Source organism: Rhipicephalus microplus, chromosome 2 (assembly GCF_043290135.1).
Source record: "Rhipicephalus microplus isolate Deutch F79 chromosome 2, USDA_Rmic, whole genome shotgun sequence".
In the NCBI taxonomy this organism is placed as follows: Eukaryota; Metazoa; Arthropoda; class Arachnida; order Ixodida; family Ixodidae; genus Rhipicephalus; species Rhipicephalus microplus.
The window spans coordinates 223,569,089-223,590,819 of NC_134701.1; the positions used below are offsets into that span (position 1 = coordinate 223,569,089).

At 47.6% G+C, this 21,731-nt stretch overlaps 1 non-coding gene across 1 annotated transcript; it reads left to right on the forward strand.

Annotated features, from left to right (window-relative positions):
* The first annotated feature begins 2,640 nt into the window (after positions 1-2,640).
* Positions 2,641-2,722, forward strand: TRNAS-GCU (transfer RNA serine (anticodon GCU)). Its single transcript has one exon. It is a non-coding gene; the product is annotated as a tRNA-Ser (tRNA).
* The last annotated feature ends 19,009 nt before the right edge of the window (positions 2,723-21,731 follow it).

A 21,731-nucleotide genomic window follows, 5' to 3' on the forward strand; every position in this document is an offset into this window, starting at 1 on the left:
TTGTGCCGTAAGCAACTTTTCATTTCACTACAGCTTCACCTCCTTGTTTTCCTTTCCACTGGCCTACAAGGCAAAAACGTCACTGTGGTCCTGTAGTAATGGTAACTCCAGCTGTAACGCCATGCTCTAAAAGCTATGCAGCTGTGAATACACTAGATTCAAAACCTTCCAATGCGAGTGCAACGTAGTGAACTGTGATATTTTATACACGCTTTTAGCCGTCCATCGAAATCTTGCATAGCATTGTGCGTCTAGCTCCAGCTATCGTGCGCTGCTCTGAAAGTTTTCGAACGCCTAATATATTAGGTTCAAACCACTGTAGTGGGAGTGTAACATTGTTAACAGTGTGATACGGCACCCACACACACTTTGGGAGGTTTGCTGCCCGAAGTGAGAATGACTGTCTGCAATAGCGTGACAACTGATCGCATGAATGGCCTTATTCTAATGTACACCGATGAAAAATCGATTCATTTTTTGAAGAATGCTAAATAAAAACATGAATACAAACAGGATTGAAGAATTTTGCTCCTTTATGACAAATTTGTAATATGTAATGACAAAGATTTTCTAAGCCAGAAAGTTGCTCCAACGTTGGTCGTTATTCAAAAGTTGGGTTATGAAAAACATTTGACTACAACCAGACGTTTAGGAAATCTGATCAAGAAAGGATTCTTAAAGTGATTTCTGTGGCATGGAAATTCTGCACCTGAAAAATTGCTGCAAAGATTACTGTTGTTCTACACTTGCTTACACGGCGGTTGCATTTCAATAGAGGCGAAATAGTAGTGGCCCGTGTACTGTGCAATGTCAGTGCACGTAAAAGAGCATCAGATGCTCGAAATTTTCGGAGCCCTCCACTACGGTGTCTCTCGTAATATTATTGCGGTTTTGAGACTTAAAGCTCCACCTCTTATTATCATTTTTTACTTGCTTGACCGTTTACTTCTCCAAGTTTTTGTGTGCGTTTAGTAAAAAAAATTATTGCTTAAAAATAATGAAGCGCCTTCATTTCTTTTCATGCTGTGTGGCACCTTGCAGTTTTGAAGAATGTACATAAACTTGATAATTTTTCAGCTGGAGTGAGGCACAGTATCTTACAATACAAAGGGACATATATTCGCTGTATGCATAGCCACAATGCAATACACAATATGACCTGCAGGCTTGATTGTGTGGTAAGGTTTTCAAGACTGCTGAAAATCTACACATTCAAGGAATGAAAAAGAGGTTCATGGGGCTGTATCACCATATTAGCCTGTTCGTTCTTTGTATTACCTCTGTTTTATTTCTAATCTATCGTTTACCAATTGGTTCTTTGTTTAAACATCGTCATCTAAATAATCAGGGTGGTAAAGCAACTCCACATCACAAATGAGGCACCATCCGTTTCATGGCCGATACCCTGTGGTGGGTTGCGCCAGGACTCGGGAACAACCAACCAACCAACCACTTCGCAGTTGCAAACAAGGACGGAAGGTTGCGCTGCACTTGGCGAACATAGCACTACAGGAGATAGTTAAGGAGGTTAACGCAGTAAATAAGGGTACACCGTAATTGGGGGGGAGGGGGAGGGGTAATTCTGGCATTAACCGAGTCAAATGTGAGTAGAAAAATAAAGAATCAAATGCCAGGTAACACATTTTGTGACTAGGGCACACAAGCGCATCAAATCTAAGTTGCTGAATGAAAAATGTTTGAGTGCATTGAAGCCCGGTGATTCCAGTGTGAACCCTTCTGTACCTGACAAGTCACGGCGCGTAGAGCCAGTGGTTACGCCTAAGTACAAATAGAAGAAACAATTCAATCGAATGAGAAGGTCGATTTCCTTTAAGCGCACAGCTGTTCAAGCTATCGGTAGCTGGCGCTTTCTCGTGCTAAACTCACAAGGTGGTGATGCACCACAGTTTTCGATAAGTCCCACTACAGAGTACAGCAAGTGCGAGCGTTCATAGAAACCTCCATAGATTTTAGGAAACTCTATGAAAAACTCTGTTCGGCAAAGTAAAACATGTGAAAGAGATAGGGTGAAACAGAAAGAATGCGATATGAAGAAACAGGCGCAAAAAAGGGATATATATAAAAAAAAAACGAGGGCAAGCAAGACAGCGATAAAGAAAAAAAAAAAGAGCGAGAATCGGAGAAATGGTAGGATAGTGATACGAGAGATAGGAAGAAAGACAAATAAAGAGAAATAAGGAAGGCCGCCAAGCTCCGCTTTTTCGTCAGGTTTTGCACCGAAAGCCGCACCCCGATCACCGGCGGGCCGGACTAGATGCAGGCCACGCTTTTGATACAGGTCGAGATTTTTTTAGTCGTGATTGGCTGCTCTACGCACGCTGCAAGATGGATCCATTCACCATTCATAAATCTGATCACGCTTGGGGTTATTTCCATTCATAAATCTGGGCACGCTTGGGGTTATGAGTGCGCCGTGGGTAGCTGTTGTGGCAGGCAAATAAGGTAGCTTGCTTACGAGGCTATGACAGATTCTAAAGCGGAATATAGCTCAGGAATTCTTCTCAGAGCCAGACGACAGTGCGGTCTGTTTTATGAAAAATTCGCATTGCAAAATTTACTTACGGCAAATTTTGTATAGCAAAGTATTATAGAAGCTGTTAAAACACACCGCTTTCGTCAGACGAGGTGGCCGAGTGGTTAAGGCGATGGACTGCTAATCCATTGGGCTCTGCCCGCGTGGGTTCGAATCCCATCCTCGTCGCAAGTTAATTTTTTTGAATTATATTTTTATTATTAATTTTTTGAAAGAATGTTTTAATAGGTATTTGCTCTTTCTTATTACATTGAAAAAACGCCACTAGAGGAGTGGATTACAAAGAAACGTGAAGTCACCGGCAGCATCTGGCACCGCGCGCGGTCTGCGGTACAGCCGTGCAACCGACGAACATTGCCGTGAAAGCGGCAAATTGTCTATACAGTTGTGGTTTTTTGCGTTTACATAAGAATGTGTGCTTCGCATGCTATTTCTTTCTTTATTGTGGGCTCATCGCTTCACAAGACTTCCGCATCGTATCCTCTATTTTCTCTTGTACACACAATATGCTCTATATGTAAACTATGTATTATCCTCTATTTTCTCTTGTACACACAATATGCTCTATATGTAAACTATGTATACCGGCTTTTCATGGCTATCAGTGAGTTTTGCGGGACGTCAGATCCTGTAGAGCCCTCTTCAAAATGTCAAAGTCTTTCATTTCGAATGATACGACAACACTCAGCTCACAAGAACAAAAAAAATCAGAACGTTACCAATACCAAAATCGCTGAAGGTTTCTTGATTGTAGCGCCACATATAGGCGAAAAAACAAACTTATAATTGGCCCTTTATCTCGTTTCGTGTTGCACAGTGTCCGCTGCGTTAAATGGGAAAGAGGGGCACCTACGTTAAGGGACAAGAAGACGTTAAGGGACAAGAAGGAGGGCAAGTTGGCGTGCAGAGCGGGTTTCTATATAGCCTGCTACTCCTCACGTGGGTAAGGGGGTAAGCAAGAGGAAAAGGGAGGAATGATGAGAGGTAACTGTGCATAAAGAGTCACTGCCACACATGGAGGGAGGAAAAACTTTTCTTTCCTGCATGCTGCCACATCACTCGACACACTGTCCCGCGCAGGATAGGGCGCACATGCATGCTCAAAAGACGAGCATCTAAACCTGTCTCGCTCAGAAATGGATTTCGCAGATCTCGAAGTAACTCGGCCAGTGACGTTAGACAGAAGCAGTGCGGTGCGTGCGGTGTTCTTTGTAGTTGCTCCTAGATGGCGCGTCGGCTTGCTGACCCCAAAAGATTTGATTGTGGAGCGCCCGTGTTTCGGAGTCTCGCCACGATTGACGTCGCGGGTTCGAATCCCGGCTGCGGCGGCTGCATTTCCGATGGAGGCGGAAATGTTGTAGGCCCGTGTACTCAGATTTGGGTGCACGTTAAAGAACCCCAGGTGGTCGAAATTTCGGGAGCCCTCCACTACGGCGTCTCTCATAATCATATGGTGGTTTTGGGACGTTAAACCCCACATATCAATCAATCAATCTCGCCACGATTGAGGGGCAGCCTGTTGCAACCGCGGGAGTTGGTACGGCCAGATACCCCTATTTTTCCCTTCCTCCGCAATAGTGTCTGTACATCCGCTAAAGTTCAATCAATAAACGAACTCCCTTTTCATACAGAAGTATCGGTTTCGTGGTCGCAAGTCGGTACTTCCCCAGCTCTCCCAACTGCACCGGTGCTTTTTTGTAAACTCCTACGTTGAGCAGAGAAGACAACCCATTAACTGTGTGGGTGCGCACTAGCGTTTGTTACAACCACAAAGGAATGAAAGATAGGAGAGGCCCTGACGTCACTCGCTGTGATGAAGCCGGAAGTCGGCCATATTGACTGGACAAATTCTCATCTCTTGTTTACATCCGAATGTAAAGCAGAAGGCGTGACTCTCTCTCAGGCTCGGAAAGCACGTGGGCTGGACAGCGCGCGTGTCGTGACGATCCGAAACTAATGAAACGGGGCTCAACACTCTGGGCCAGCGCGACACATTCGGCGAAATCATTTCGTCCGAGTATGAACAGCGAGTAATGGCTCGCTGACATCGAAGCAAGTACAATTGAGAGAACGCGCGCTAGATGCACTGACAACGGCGAGTGTTTTCACGTCATTAATTCAGCAACTGTACAGACAACACAATCGGTCGTGCGCCTTCTTCTACGGCTGCATTCCGACACGAGGCCGCCGCAGCGCCCGGCCACTGCGCCCATGTTCCGCGTGAAACTCACCGGCGCCGGCATTCTCCGACCGTGGCGACTTTGAGCGCGGTGCAAGGGACACATGAACGCGGTTGCTCTAACATTGAGATTACAATGCTGGGGTCGAGTATAACAAGCAGAACGGAAAAAGGTGTTTTATTACGCACATGCAAATTGTTACTGTACACATACCGGACAGGAAACTACGTATGTGCAAATGGTCATCACTGCGTCCTGCTGGGCACAACAGTTTCGTCCGTTGCCACAAGCAGGAGCACTGCCCAACCGTCACTGACCTGCAAGGCGTTCGTCATCGTTCCACTTCGTCATGGTCCCCAACGCAATATCCTGAACACTTCAAATGCTTCATCCACGTCATCCGTCACACGACACATATGCGAGCCGAGCACCTTCCAACTCCGCCCCTGAGGAACTCGTTCCGGTCCCTTGCGACTATTCGGCCGTCCTAAACCATTACAGAAGACTTAGGAAAGCTTATTCGCTACCACACCGAACACTAAATAAAGAGGAATCGGTCAGCTGGAGGCAAATTCAAACCGGCACGTTTCCAAATTTGCACATCCTGAGTAAAATGCACCCCTCGGCATACTCTCCTCTCTGCCCATGGTGCTCAGCTAAAGCCACTCTGTACCACGTCACGTGGGAGTGTCAGGCCATTACAGCCTTACAACCAGTACAAAATCCAACAGCGGAGCGATGGGAGGAGCTGCTGGCCAGCGAGAACCTGGAAGATCAGTTGAGTCTGATCAACCGGGCCCGCAGAGCGGCTGCTGCAAGCGGAGCCCAAGACTAAGGGCCCCCCACCGCAAGCCAAGCATCTCCGACTACTCGGAGCTTCTCCGCAGAAAATTTCATGTAAATAAACAAATAAATACGTCTCCACCAACATCACACGACACATGGATATGCACTCGTTCTACGCACTGTCCAGGCCCCGTGGTGGACGAAAGGTTTTGTAAACGTTGCTAAGAGTACAGTAAGTGCCAGGAGAACACTGCGCAACCAATAACGCGGCGCAGAGCACGGATATTGTCCGCCACGGCTCAGCACGAGACCTGCGAAGGCACACATGCCACCGCCAGCCGCGGCCGCTCAATGCTAGACCAGCTACACTGCACAACACGTAACCATAGCGACGCCGCCATTGTGCCTAGTGAATATGGCCGCCTTGATGTCATTTCCTCCACACTTTTCGCGCCGGCTGGCAACGCCACCGAGACTGACTGTGGCGTTGCGGCTGGGCATGCCCTCTCCTATCTTTCCTTCCTCCGTGGTTACAACACTGTCCGTGGTATTCAGTCATACCATTAATTATGGTCTTCGAGCGCCTTGATAATGATATCAAGTGCGCAGCACATTCGGGATCCAGACTGTCGTGTGCTGTAGTCGCTTGGAGTAATTAACGCAGGCACAACTACGTGTGAAAATAGAGGAAATAAGGAAGGAAGCAAGAAATGCAAGGGAGAGAAGGAAAAGGAGAAGTGAGAAGAGGAACAGGAATAAGTAGAATGAGGAGAAGAAGAAAAGAGAAAACCGAAGGCAGACTGAGAAGACTGCTCTGCGCACATTAGGCTTGGCATCACTAGGGCAGATCTGCCTTAATTTTTCTAGATGAACGTCGATGGCACTGCGCAGAACTTTCATGAGTTGTCTTCGTTTTGTCACTGTCGATAACACGCGAACAAATATTCATTTCTTTCATTATTCAGCCTAGTTTCTAGTGCTAATAAGAGACGATAGTCTTTCTTGGGGACCTTCGCCGCATAATTGATGGTCTGTCCATTTGTCTCATTGGCCGCCCTTAACGGTACGTTAAATGACACCAAACGATACCCTAAACGGTGGACCCCATACGCAGCGCCCTCCAATATTGTTCAAGTTTTAGCGTTCATACTTGTGCGATTGTCAATTCGAAAGCAACTATTGAGCATATCTGAGGCTCCATAACGACACGTCGATATTTTCTATGTGTGACTTTATACTAGAGAAGGCACACATAAGTAATTCTAAGGACCCTAGTGTTTATCACGCTGCGCTCACAGTGCAACACAATGCTAAAAAAGGCAAGCGTTTCCAACGCTTTGCTAAGACGACATGGTGGCGGCACCTACCCGTCGCCTTGCGTTCTACACCTTATCACCTCCAACACGGGCGCGCAGGGAGACGCTTCTCGACCGGCGAGCTGGAAGGTTGTCGCGGCGCGCTGCTGCAACGAACGCTTCTGGCGTCCGTCAACGGTTCTCTTGTTCCGCTCATCACCGAGGCGGCTCCCCTTGTAGGGGAGCCCACCTAGGAGAGGAGATGATCGCAGCGTCAAGATTCCAACCCCTCAGCCAACTGGAAGATGCTTCTAACAGCCAGCGGACCCCACCACCCAAGGATCATCCCGGTCAGGGCTTCCGAGCGACACACCACCAAACGGCCCCACCACCACAGCAAACCAAGTAAGCCCGCATCTTTTTGCTGAACATCATGCGGCATCCGAGCATACAGCTATGGAGGACTAGGAAAGCTGGACTGTAGCACAGAACCGAAAACTCCCGCGACCCAAGCCACCAACCTCCCCACAGCCACAGACCCTGTTTGAGAGCATAATGTTGAGGCCTAAAGGATTTGACATCACCCAGATTCCGCCGTACCAGTTTGCGTATAGACTCCGTCTAAGTCCTCAAATAAAGGGGTCGGACATTCACTGCAGACACCTCACCTCACCTAGCAGTAGTTGATTGCTACACAGAGCAGGCTGCACGTCTATTGCTGAACCTGGACCACCTGACGATCAAATCGTGCAGTTTAATACATATGTTGCGCTCCGTGAAGGGCGCATAAGAGGCGCCATTCACAGAATCAAAGGATTAACTGAAGAGCAGTTAATGCAAGGCCTGACAAGTTCAACTCACGAAATCGTGTCAGCACGGCCTCTCGGGTCGTCTAACACAGCACTAATCACGTTCAACGGTTTAAACCTGCCAGAATACGTGGCTTTTGAATCAGTACGTTTCCCTGTGCACAAATACAGACCCAAGACATGCTTGAACTGCTTAGGCATATAGGACACAGAGCTGACGTTTGCACAGCTCCTAAAAGGGACCCAGGAGTTTGCACAAAGTGCCATACGAAACATGCGGAGGATTTTATCTGTACTCCGAAATGCATACACTGCAATGGACCCCATGACTCGCGCTCGCCTGACTGTCCAAAGGTAGCAGCAGCTACTGCTGCTCTTCGTAAGCGAGTGAACAAACCAGCGGCACCCTATTCCTCACCAAACCGCTGCGCGTCAGGCAAAAAGACCCAGAAGACGCAACCGTCAGAGGAACAAAACTTTCCGTCTCTTGCTACCGATCAGCCAACACTCACACCGCAGACGCGCCCGCAGTTGGCAACACAACCTCCAACGCAGCTAGTGTCCCCCACCACATATGCAGCTAAGGTGCATAACACGCAGTCTTCACTTAATGCCTCGCTTGCACCACAGACACATCCAAGCGTTCTGCAAGAACTAGCGGAACTACGAAACACCCAGAAGAAGTATCTGCAAATTATCAGTGACCAACAGAAAACTATTCATGAACTTAAAACAGTGATTATCCAATTGAACGAACAAAACGCTGCCAGAGACGCTCTAACCTTGAGTCAAGGGCAACTTCACCCCCGAGCACGAGCAATACGAGCGTCGCTTCGAGCAATTCGCTGCACAGATACAGCACATGCAACGCATTATTGAGACACTCAAACCAAAAATGTCGGCTAAAGGTTACAAACGCGTCAGGCCTATTGCAAGTGCAGATCAAGAAGAAACCATAGATTCAGAATCATGCCTCTGATAGTTCAGTAAAACGCGAGAAGGCTTCCCAATAAAGTTGATGACTTTATTTACATCATAAACGCTCTCGAAAAAATTCCCGATATCATTTGCGTGCAGGAACCGGGTAAATATTGCCCCGTTACAGGCTATGCTGGCGTTTCATCTCGTCGACGTGTTACGTATACACAGAAAAACCTTCCAGTGGTCCACGACCTCCTTTCTTTAGTTTCATTCTCGTGCATTCAGGCTCGTACTGAAATAGAAGGCAAGACATACGAAATTTTAAACTGCTACAGCCCTCCCGAATCAAGTAATGTGGAGCTCCCCCTCAGTAAAATAAACCCTAAAGGCCCAACCTTAATTCTGGGAGACTTTAACGCACCATGCGTCTTCTGGGGATACTCACAAGATTCTCCCAAAGGGAAGCAACTAAAAAAGAGCTTTGGAAGACGCCGGCTTTACCCTCCTCAACGCGTCAGGCCAATACACAAGGATTGGCGGCGCGAATCAGAATAATACATCGCCAGACCTCACGTGGGTTAGGCACCTACCAAAATGTACGCACTGGGACTTATGGCCCGACAATATTGGGAGCAACCACTTACCAATTGTGATTGCCTGGGGCGAAATTTTTACTATGCCAAAGGAGTGTTCCTTCATTGACTGGGACAAGTATCGGTCTTATATGAATGGATGCCCTAAAACAGTCACCCTTGACGAAATTAAAAAAATATTTACGAGAAGCGACAAGGAAGGCAAGCAAAACCTACAAAAAGATTCCCCAAAAGCCTGCGCCCGATAGGCACCTCTTAAACTTGTGGGAGGCACGCATAGCTGCTTTACATGCATACAGGACTGAAAAATCAGCTCGCAATCGCCTGAAGCTTAGGCTTCTTACGAGACAAGCATCACAGTACGCATGCAAGCTACGTAGGCAACAGTGGCAGGATTGCTGCAACCAGCTACACGGTAGGATTAATAATCAAAGGCTATGGAACATTGTCAAATCATTGTAAGGCCGGGGCAAAACTCGAACAGCCGCTGAAAAACTCTGTTTGGCTTCCCATTCATCAGCACCAGCCACCGCTGATACGTGCGCCAACACATTTTTTCCACAACCGGCAAGGCATCCGGAGTATCCAAAGTGGCCAGAGGAAAAACAAAGCAACGACATAATGGATGCTCCCTTCACAATTCAAGAACTTATAACAGCACTAAAGGAGTCAAATGTAAAACAGCTTCGGGCCCTGATATGATTACCTGCATACAATTACAGCAACTGACTGAGAACCAACTAACACCTCTTCTTTCCATCATCAATCAAGCATGGGAAGATGGCAATCTCCCTAAAGAGTGGAAACATTCAAATGTTATACCACTGCCTAAACCAAACAAACCTCCGACGACTGCAAGTAACCTTCGGCCAATTTCGTTAACTTGAGTAATCGGAAAGGTGATGGAGCGAATGGTAAACAAGCGCCTCACATGGATGCTAGAAAATGGGGAGCACTATCACTGGACCCAAACTGGGTTTAGACCCAACCTGTCCACTGAAGACACACTCCGGCGCCTATACGAGGATATACTAAAGAACCCCTCACCTTATTGGCCGAGCACTATTGTAGGTATTGACGTGAAGAAGGCTTTCGATTCGCTGCCCCATGATCCTATACTACGAGAGCTGTCAGAACTGCCCGTTGGTAGAAGGCTGTATAATTACGTCCGGAGTTTTCTCCAGGACAGGACATTTTCGATAAAAATAGGCTCTTTCACCAGTCAATCATACTCCAACAAAATCGGAGTTCCACAGGGAGCCATTATCTCTCCAGCACTGTTTAACATAACAATGCACCCACTTGCCTTTCTTCTAAGTGAAGTACAGTCCATCTCGGCGGGGATCTATGCCGACGACGTTACAATTTGGTGTAACGCGCGAGACATCTCTACGCAACAACAGCAACTCCAGAAGGCAATTGACGTTATCGCCACTTTCCTCGACAGGCAAGGTCTCCAGATTTCACCAGAAAAGACAGAATTTATAGTTGTTCTGAAACCTACAAACCACAGCAAGCAGCAATTTATTCGAGATAAAATCGAACTTACTGTACGCAACACAAGCATACAGCGCAAAAAGCACATTAAGGTACTGGGCATTACATATCAACAAAACGCCAAGTCCACTCAATAGGTAGAAAAAGCGCTGTGCACTACGAAACAGACAGTAAGAGTGCTGTGAAAGTTGACAAATTGCGCCTGGGGCCTATCCGAAGGTCAAATTAAAAGGCTCGCACAAACGCTCGTCCACCCAAGGCTCCTATATGGACTACTTTTCCTGCCAATGATACCGACCCAGCTTGAAAAACTTGAATGCATCAACAAAACATGCATTCGCATCGCCACAGGGCTACCGAAATACACCAAAGTCGAAGACCTGTACGGAACAGGTCTACTTCTTCCATTACGTGACTATGTAGAGCCTGCACTGCAAGCTCAAAATGAGCGCCTCAAGTTAACCCGTCCTGGAAGAGCCATCAGGAACGAGCTAGGTCTAAGCAACCAAGACCTGCCTCAAATTATACCCACCATTCCGCCATGGGAAGATTATACCGTGACAGACAATCGGCCGCTTCCAAAACATATGAGCCAAGCCTCGGACAATCAGCGAATGGCATACTACGCTCAACGGCATATTGAACACCTTGAAAGTATACCTAACGAAGAAGATATAATTTACACAGACGCCTCATGCACTCTAGAAGGCTCCAACACAGGGGCATTTTTCAACCTGAGAACAGGGGAAGAATGCTCATTCTTTATAACTCAACCGTGCTTACTGCCCGAAGCAGCTGAAGGGTACGCTGTTTCGGAAGCTCTAGCCCATTACAATCAAACAGGGTCATCGCCAAAAGTTATTCACATCTTCACGGATTCGCAGCAAGTGTTTCAAACACTCCAAACTAGAAGAAAGCTACCAGCGTACGCCAGGCACATCCTGCACTATGCCGCCCAACTTCAAGAACGATCAGTCCGAGTACAAGTTCATTGGATTCCTGGACACACAAATATACCTGGACACGAGCTAGTTCATCAACGAGCCTTGCAGCATCATAGCAAGGAACGACTCGGGGATGCGAGCTCGAAGCAGGCCGCAACGATGACGCAAGATGAGACCCATGAAGGCAACTACCGAGCGAAAGTTCAACGCCGGCGGCAATTAAGGTCCAAGTTAGAAGAAGCTACGAAACACGATGCCCCACCCCCAGGATCCACCCGCATCTACGAGGTCACACTCAGAAGATTGCAAACACGAAGCTTCACGACAATCACGGTCCTTCACAAGATACACCCGACTAAGTACTCCGACCCCAACTGTGACTACTGCCACGAGCCAGCAACGACGGAGCATATCCTCTGGGAATGCCCCGTTCATGAATCAAGCCGAGCTGCTTTTATGAAAAAAGCCCAACGTACCCTGCCTCAGCTACAGCAAGACATGGAAGGGACTACCAACTGGATACTTGAAGACCCACTCATCAGAGCCAGGCTGAACCTGTGGTGTGCTGCCTTGCGCACGATCGCCATTCCCTGCCCTGCAGTAACAAGCTGACCAGTTTAAGGTTCCCCGAGTTTTTTTTTTCTTGGCGCTGAAGTTAACAAGCGAGAGCACATTGCAAATAGTCAAATAATGTTTTCAATCAATCAATCAATCAATCAATCAATCAATCAATCAATCAATCAATCAATCAATCAATCAACACGGGCGCACACGCCGCGTGCTTCCAAGATAACTGCCAAATAGCGCTTATGTGTCACGTGTGACGTGACTCGATGCGCTCGTTCGCCTCCGCTGCACGCTCGAGGCACTCTGACGCAGTGCCTCCAGGATACCATTCACCAATTTTCTTGCGCAGAACATCAAATAAACGTTATGTTCACTCTCTACAGACGCAAGACTATCGTCTTCCGATGACATTTGCAATGTAACATGCAGATAAGGGGCCATTTTTTTTCGATTAGCACAGACGTAGCGGCAAGTGTGCTTCGTTTAACTTAACTGGCAAATATTTTTACAGGGGTTGTTGCATTATATATATATATATATATATATATATATATATAGTGGAGTAGATCCTCCGTGAGTGGTCACAACGTGGTTTATTTCGACGTTTCGACCTAGAGTCTGGCCTTCATCCTTCCTGATCATCCAATCCTGATGAAGGCCAGACTCTAGGCCGAAACGTCGAAATAAGCCACGTTGTGACCGCTCACGGAGGATCTACTGGACTTTATGCAACGCTACGGCCACTCAACCACCATGCCTGCCTATATATATATATATATATATATATATATATATATATATATATATATATATATATATATATATATATATATATATATATATATATATATATATATATATATATATATATATATATATATATATATATGTGTGTGTGTGTGTGTGTGTGTGTGTGTGTGTGTGTGTGTGTGTGTGTGTGTGTGTGTGAAGGTATGGGATATGGCACAACGGGAGCGTTGTCAACAAGGATAAATATATTTTTCAACAGTTTCGGGAGGGCTCCTCCTTTCAACAAGGGATGAGTTATACCTCATATAACTCATTATACCTTATAACTCATCCCCTGATGAAGGGAGGACCCCTCCCGAAAATGTTGGGAAATAAATATGTTTTTTCTTGTTGACAACGCTCCCGTTGTGCCATATCCCATACCTGTATATATATATATATATATATATATATATATATATATATATATATATATATATATATATATATATATATATATATATATATATATATATATATATATATATATATATATATATATATATATTGTGGGCATTTTTTACTTACATCGTCCTCATTCCTGCATGATCACAATCACCATCATCCGCTTGTCTCTTTGTCCTCATTGTCACTCTGGGTCATCATCATCGTCTGTGCACTGGCTCTGCCCGTTCGTTTTGCGAGGTCTTTCTTCAATTAAACGCTGTCGCAACCAAGACTACCAAGACTTCAAACGTGGTGGAGGTGGATTTTCGGTCCTCTTACCTCCCGCAGCCCGCTCTACCCGCTGGAGCTTCGTTCAGGCCGCCGATTGCGCCCACTGTCAGGCAGCATGTCCCAGACCGAGTCTACCGGAGCTGATGTCATCAACCACGCACCGACGCAAGCTGCCCCTCCTATTTACATACACGGACATCAGCGGGAACCCCCGCTCTTCGCTGGTCTTCGTGGAGAAGAGGTAGAAGACTGGCTCGACGACTACGACCGCGTAAGTGTCGCTAATCGGTGGGACGAGGCCGCCAAACTGCGTTACGTCCCTTTTTATCTGACCGGAGTCGCAAAGACATGGTATTTTAACCACGTCATTGACCTACCCGACTGGACTACCTTCCAGCAGCAGCTGCGACACGTTTTTGGGACCCCGGACATTCGATCCGCTGTCGCGAAGAGGACATTGATACTCGCCGACATCATGGTGAATCGTACACTTCATACATCGAGGATGTCCTCGCACTGTGCCGGCGTGTCAATCTATCCATGCCGGAATCGGATAAAGTGCGCCACATATTGAAAGGCATTGGGACTGTTGCCTTTAATGCACTTGCTGTCCAAAACCCAGCTACCATCGCTGATGTCGTGCCGACATGCCAGCGCCTTGATACGCTGGACTCTGTTCGCCTCCAACCGGACATTGACGACCACCACTCTACGTCTCATGGCCACCTGCGTGACCTCATCCGGGACATTATACGTGAAGAATTGCGGTCTATGGGCTTCACACCTCCTACACCGCATCCTACACAGCCTTCGGGAGTGCCCTTGCGTGACATCGTCAGGGAGGAACTTACATCGCTGACCGGCGTTGCGCCCATACAGCCACCTGCTTCACGCCCCATACCCACGTACCCTGAAGTTGCTGCCGTGCCTCCCAGCGACGCCCACGCGACATTGCTGCGTCCATCCTACGCATCAGTTGCTGCCGCTCCCCCGGTAAACTACCACTCCGTGCTCCCTGACCCTCCGGCCCACCTGACCGCACTATCTTCAGGTGCCCCGAATGCCTTCTATTCCCCACAGTGGCGCTCGTCTCGCCCTGTATGCTACTACTGTGGCTATCGCGGCCACATATCTCGTTTCTGCCGAAAGCGCCAGCAAGATGAGCGTCGGAACGACGTGCGCGAACGGGATTCGTACACTGGGGCGTCTTATCAAGGTAGACGTAATTCGTCTCCCCCGCACCGGTCTCCATCTCCTCCGGCATCGACTGCACCACGAAACAGCCGAAACACGAGACGCCACTCGCCTTCGCCCTTCCGCCGTTCCACTTCTCCACTTCGGCCCGCCTCATTCTCATCTGATATTCATTAGGGAAACTAAGTGATGCAGTTTGTGGAGGAAAAACTGCATTCGGAATTAGAACTGAAATTCCTCCATCAGGCCCGTGTAACACGCTTTCTGTGGAAGTGGAAGGAGTGCGAGTCGATGCTTTGGTGGACACAGGTGCGACATTGTCTGTGATGCGTGCTGATTTGTGTGAACATTTAAGGAAAGTAATGACGCCTTACGATGGCCCCACGTTAGTTGCTGCCCAGGGGAACGTCATTCGCCCTTCCGCGTTTTGTACTGTGCGTGTGTTCATCGACGGCATCCGCCATCATGTCCAGTTTGCTGTCCTGTCCCGCTGCTCTCACCAACTAATTTTAGGGTGGGATTTTCTATCATCCGCTTCCGCGGCGATTTGTTGTGGACAACGTGTCGTTCACCTCGCTGACCCCGACTATATGCTTGACGACGACAATCACAAGCCACTTCGTCTGGTCGCTGCGAAAGACATCGAACTGCCTCCACTACAAGAGCAAATTGTCAGCATTACGACCAATGACATCTATCACGGTGATGTATTGGTCTCACCGTCACCACTTTGCGTTCGTAAAGGTATAGTTCTTCCGTCCGGTGTCGTTCGTTTTTGCAATGGCTCTGCACTTGTCACCGCTGTCAACTCTACACCGGAGAAGATCTTACTGCCACAGGGCACTACTATGGCCCGTGTTGCCGACTTCGAGCCTGTATTTGTCACGCCACTTCAGGCCATCGCATCCAAAGAACCTTCCCTCGGTGAGCATGTTTCTTCCTCCGCCTTTACCACCGCTATCAGCAGCGAATTGACATATTCACAGAGGCAGCAGCTGCTCGCATTGTTACAGAAACATGCAAATTCTTTCGATTTTTGCTCGTCTAAGCTGGGCCGCACTAATACTACAGCACATCGAATTCAAACTGTTGGGACATCTATCGTACACCGCCGACCCTACCGCGTGTCCCTAGCTGAAAGAAAAATTATAGAAGAAAACGTTGCGGACATGCTTAAACGGGAAGTCATCCGTCCTTCATCTAGCCCTTGGTCGTCTCCTATTGTTTTGGTCCGCAAAAAGGATGGCTCTGTGCGTTTTTGCGTGGACTACCGGGCGCTCAATAAGATCACACGCAAGGACGTGTACCCTATGCCACGCATTGACGACGCCCTTGATTACCTACAAGGCGCGAAATTTTTTTCAAGCATCGACTTGCGTTCTGGGTACTGGCAGATCCCCATGCATGAAGACGATAAGGAGAAAACGGCATTTGCAACCCCCGACGGGCTATATGAATTCAACGTGATGCCTTTCGGGCTCTGCAACGCACCCGCGACGTTTGAGCGCATGATAGATACCGTGCTGCGCGGCCTGAAATGGAAAAGTTGCCTTTGCTACCTGGACGACATTATTATCTTTTCGTCAACGTTTCCTGAGCACCTAGAACGACTGGATCAAGTTCTGACATGCCTTGCCGGCGCCGGGCTTCAAATAAACACTAAGAAATGCTCTTTCGCTAGCAAATCTATCAAGGTCTTAGGACATGTCGTTAGCAAAGATGGCATCCGGCCCGACCCTGACAAGATTTCTGCAGTCCTTCACTTTCCGTGTCCCGAAAAACCAAAAGAGCTTCGCAGTTTCCTTGGCCTCGCCTCCTATTTTCGCCGGTTTATCCATAACTTCGCTTCTATTGCTGCTCCGTTACACCAACTACTCGCTTCGAACGTCCCCTTTCTGTGGTCTCAAGAATGTCAAACGGCATTCGAGCTGTTGAAGCGGGCACTCACGTCTGAGCATGCTCTGCCACTTTGACGAAGCCGCACCGACTATCCTTCATACCGACGCTAGCGGCCTTGGTTTAGGAGCCGTTCTTCCAGAACGCGACAAGTCTTCCCTTGAGAAAGTTGTTGCATATGCCAGTCGCGTACTCACCCCTGCTGAAAAGAACTTCACTATAACTGAGCAAGAGTGTTTGGCTGTGGTTTGGTCGGTCCAGAAGTTCCGTCCCTATCTCCACGGCCGTCACTTCACAATCGTTACGGACCACCATGCCTTATGCTGGCTTTCTACACTGAAGAACTTGTCCGGACGCTTGGGTCGGTGGATACTACGATTGCAGGAGTACGACTTTGGCATAACTTACAAGTCAGGCAGAAAACATCAAGACGCCGATGCTTTATCTCGTTTCCCGCTTCCAACTACCCATATGAGCGTTGGTGAGAACTCAACCGCCACATCTACCAAAGTTCATACGCTCGCATCAATAACGCAACCCTTTTCGGACAACGAGCCAACATTTATCTCCCGCCAGCGAGCCGATTCATACTGCAGACGCATGATGGATTACCTTTCGGGAGTTTCTCATCCACCAAACGCGCGACTCCGTCGTCAACTCCTGCACTTTAAGCTGGACAATGGGGTTCTCTACCGCCACGTCTACCACCCTGACGGTCAGCGCTGGGTTCCTGTACTGCCACGCTCTCTTCGACTTCAGGTGCTCGAAGCTTTCCACGACGACTTGACTGCTGGCCATCTTGGTTTTAAAAAAACTCTTGACCACATTCGATGTCGTTATTACTGGCCTGGCTTTTCTTCTAGTGTAGCTCGGTACGTCGGTTCCTGCTACCCATGCCAGCGTCGTAAACTCCCCACGTCTGCACCTGCTGGACCTCTACAGCCACTTCCGTGCCCTTCAATGCCTTTCGATGTTGTAGGTGTTGACCTTTACGGGCCTCTCCCCGTCACATCTGCTGGCAAACGATGGATAGTGACCGCCGTTGACCACCTGACACGCTACGCTGAGACTTCCTCTGTTATTACAGGCTCAGCTGTGGAAGTTGCAGACTTTATTCTTCACGCCATAATCCTGCGTCATGGGGCTCCTCGTGTACTGCTTAGTGATCGCGGCAAAGTGTTCTTGTCACAAATGGTAAATGAAGTACTGCGCGCTTCTGGAACTACTCACAAGACAGCTTCAAGCTACCACCCTCACACAAATGGTCTCACAGAAAGATTTCACCGAACCCTTGCAGACATGACATCCGTTTACGTCCAACCCGACCACAAAAACTGGGATACTCTTTTACCATTCCTGACATTCGCTTACAACACCGCCGTTCAGCGAAAAACTTGCTACTCACCGTTTTACCTCGTGTACGGACGCACCCCGACTACCTTTCTCGACGTCTCATTCTTTAGCAGCCATGGGAATTCATGCCAGTCTTCTAGCGAAGAATACATTTCCCGCCTGGCCCAGTGTCGCCATCAGGCTCGCATCAATACAGAAGCGAGACAGCACGAGCGGAAGATCATCTATGACGAATCCCACCGCGTTGTGTCTTTCCAACCTGGTGACGAGGTGCTGCTTTTGACACCTATTCGCACTCCTGGTCTCTGTGACAAATTCCAACCACGCTTCATCGGGCCATACATTGTTTTAGAACAGACTTCGCCGGTTAATTATCGTGTGACACCACTCGTCGCCCCAACAGACCGCCGCTACCGCAGCACAGAGATTGTCCACGTTTGTCGCATGAAACCTTTCACGCGACGTTCCCCGTCACTTTGACTTACGGCGGCGGCCAGGGTGTCCGCTTCCAAGTGGGGGGAATTAGTGTGGGCATTTGTTACTTACATCGTCCTCATTCCTGCATGATCACAATCACCATCATCCGCTTGTCTCTTTGTCCTCATTGCCACTCTGGGTCATCATCATCGTCATCGTCTGTGAACTGGCTCTGCCCGTTCGTTTTGCGAGGTCTTTCTTCAATTAAACGCTGTCGCAACCAAGACTACCAAGACTTCATAATATATATATATATATATATATATATATATATATATATATATATATATATATATATTGCATGTGTGTTTGTTTGTTTGTGTGAGTATTTGAAGTTTAGAATAATCCGGCATGCATGAGGAATATCCAAAACGCGACAAAGGCCAATGGGGCAATTAAGAGAAACTAATGCTAACGACGTTATAGTAGGAGTTTCGTTAAAACGTCGCTAATATCCCGGCTCAAAAGCAAGTGCATGTTTATCAGATACAGAACAGTTTATGGCCGAGTTAAATACAATGTGTGTGATTGCCCTTACTGTGCGTATGCACAACAGCCGGAGCAAGCACTGACGCGCTCACGCGCTAGCGCTTTCGGGCCCGTGTAAGGGGCTGGAAAAGACGGTGTGGCCTCCCTCGCTCTCAATCTCCCAGCAATCATGTGAAGGCGTCGGCGAACGAGATTCTGCTTACGCGCCATGAACCAACGCGTTGTATCCACTGACCTCCATTATCAGTGGTTGTATTCCAGCAGAACGCGCTGCCACACGCTATAGCACGTTTGGGCTTGCATCAGTGGCTGTGTAAGAGGCTGTGGCCTCTCCCCCTTACACTTTCTCACCAATCACGTGGTGACGTCGGAGATCGATATTCTGCGGACGAGTGATGAACGCGCGTGCTCCCGCGTGGCGTGGCGATAAACCCACGTGGCGAGCTCCAACAAGAGTTCGGGACAAGTAACAGCAACAGATACCACAGTGAATCCATGATGTGCTCCACTTGCAAAGGCTGTGGTGAACAGAACTTTAATGCGAACCCCATGCGCTGCTTCGAATGCTGCTCATCGTTCCCTCTAGTGGGAGAATTTGTAACTTTTTAAAAAAGATTATGAATTTCTGCATGTAATACAGAACACACGAGAAAACTGTGAAGTCCTTCAATACCTTCAACAATTTCGAAACAAAACGACGAAGGTTGTGCCCACATAATTTGGCCGAGCATTGCGAAAGTGCCGTAATACTCTCTAACTTTGGAGCGCGCGTCTAGCGGCCTTAGGCCCGCGAAACCCGCGGTGATTTGCTTTACTTGTGAATATGTGTTCACGGTGTGCAATCGCCACTGGTATACACCACAGCAGTCGTTCAGAAACTCCCATCATACCGCCCCGCAGGTAAAACGCCGCGGTGAACAGGCACTCAAAGATTTTCAGGAGCGCGAACTCGTGACTGTGAAGCAGAACATTACCATTGTCAGAAGAAAAATTAAGACGAAACGAAAACTACTTACAGTACCCCTTTGTTAAGTACTGCTGACTGGGCGAGTTGGTGCAGGATAAAATGATATGGCTTTAGCGCAGCTCAGTTTGAGCGTGAAGGAAAGATACTATACACTCAAGAAGGTGAAGACACTGTCGTCTGTTTTTCACCTTCTTGACTGTATAGTACCTTTCCTTCACGCTCGAACTGAGCTCCGCTAAAGCAATATCATTTTATCCTTTTGTTAGTCGCTAGGAGGTTAGGAGTGCTATATATTGTTGACTCGAACGGCATCTCTTCTACCAACATGACATCCACATATGACAATTAGTAAGCCTTCTCAACTACTTATCGCATTATGTGCTCAAGGACATGATAAGATTGATTTTTTACTTTCTTTCTGTAAATATTCAATAAAATATTGTATTCGATATTTCTCCATAGCCGTAATTCAACACTATCCATTTCATATAAGATTTGAGATGAAATTGGGCTATTCGCATGACATATAGTATACAGTAATCTTGCGCTCGTAAAGCTAATTGTTTTAATGCAATTATCTAAGACCAAATATGAAAAAAAAAATTCTCACTTTAGGGTCAAGTGCGTTCTGTTACGTTATAGAGGGCATTCCACAACGACCAACCTAATGTTTTTGGGTAACGCGAACGCTGTTTAGTGATGTTTTCGGCGTTCAGAGAACGCCCGCGAAATGTGAAATAAAACCATGCGACAAAGCTCACGCACTACCATACTGCAGCGCTGTCGATCATGCTTTGAGCAAGAGGGCGATGCGTGCGAACCTTGGTGAAATGGGCGGCTTCACAGTGCAAGTGACTGCAACCGCTAGTGTCTCGTCGCTCGGCACCCTCCTCTCCTAACCACACCATTCACTCTTCCAAGTGCATGTAAAGAATGCCCCCTTCTGGAAGAAGAAGCCAACTTTACAAAGCCAATTTTATATGATGATTCGCTGTGCCCGATGATAGATTTATGAAGTGTTCTGGTTATGTTTTGTCTGTGTAGCCGTAGAGGTTTGCTATGCGATGACGTTTAAAGCGTTATCGCGTTCAGATGTAGTTCGATGTAAGTATAGTTGATTTGCCCGAGTACGGCTATGACTGCATTTTGTTTTATACAATAATTTCTTTATAGCGATTCCTTTTAGGTGGCAGATGAACTGGTTACCTTGTTGTGCGGGAATATAAAAGCTTACGCACATAAGAACTAGGTGTAGAACGCGTCTGTTGTTGAGCAAGAATCTTCGCGTTGCATAATCACTGGCTCCCATTAGTTGGCTTAGTTGTTGCGCAGTTGTGTTATGCGGCAAAAACAAACACTGTATTGTGGTGATGCACAGTGAAGCTCAATTAGGGGTTCTTTTTTTACCCGCCACAAAGCAGAAGTCACAGCCACATCGAAAATAGCCCTGAAGGTTTTCCAGCACGCTTACAAGTCGTCTCAACGCTCGTACTGTGATCGAATACAGCGCCTTTTGTGTGGGAAAGGCGTAATACGAGTGTCCCTTCCCGCTACTTGTATGCTTCACTGCATCACATATGTACGTTGGAGCGCAAAAGGAGCTCTTGCTCCCATAGCCACACTAGCACTTGCCCTCGCCCAAGCTGCCGCAGCGCCCCCCCCCTTCCTACGCAAATCGAAGCTTCTATATGGGCTATAAAACACAGGTTTGGGCATCTCCTCCCCCCTCTCAAGACAAAATG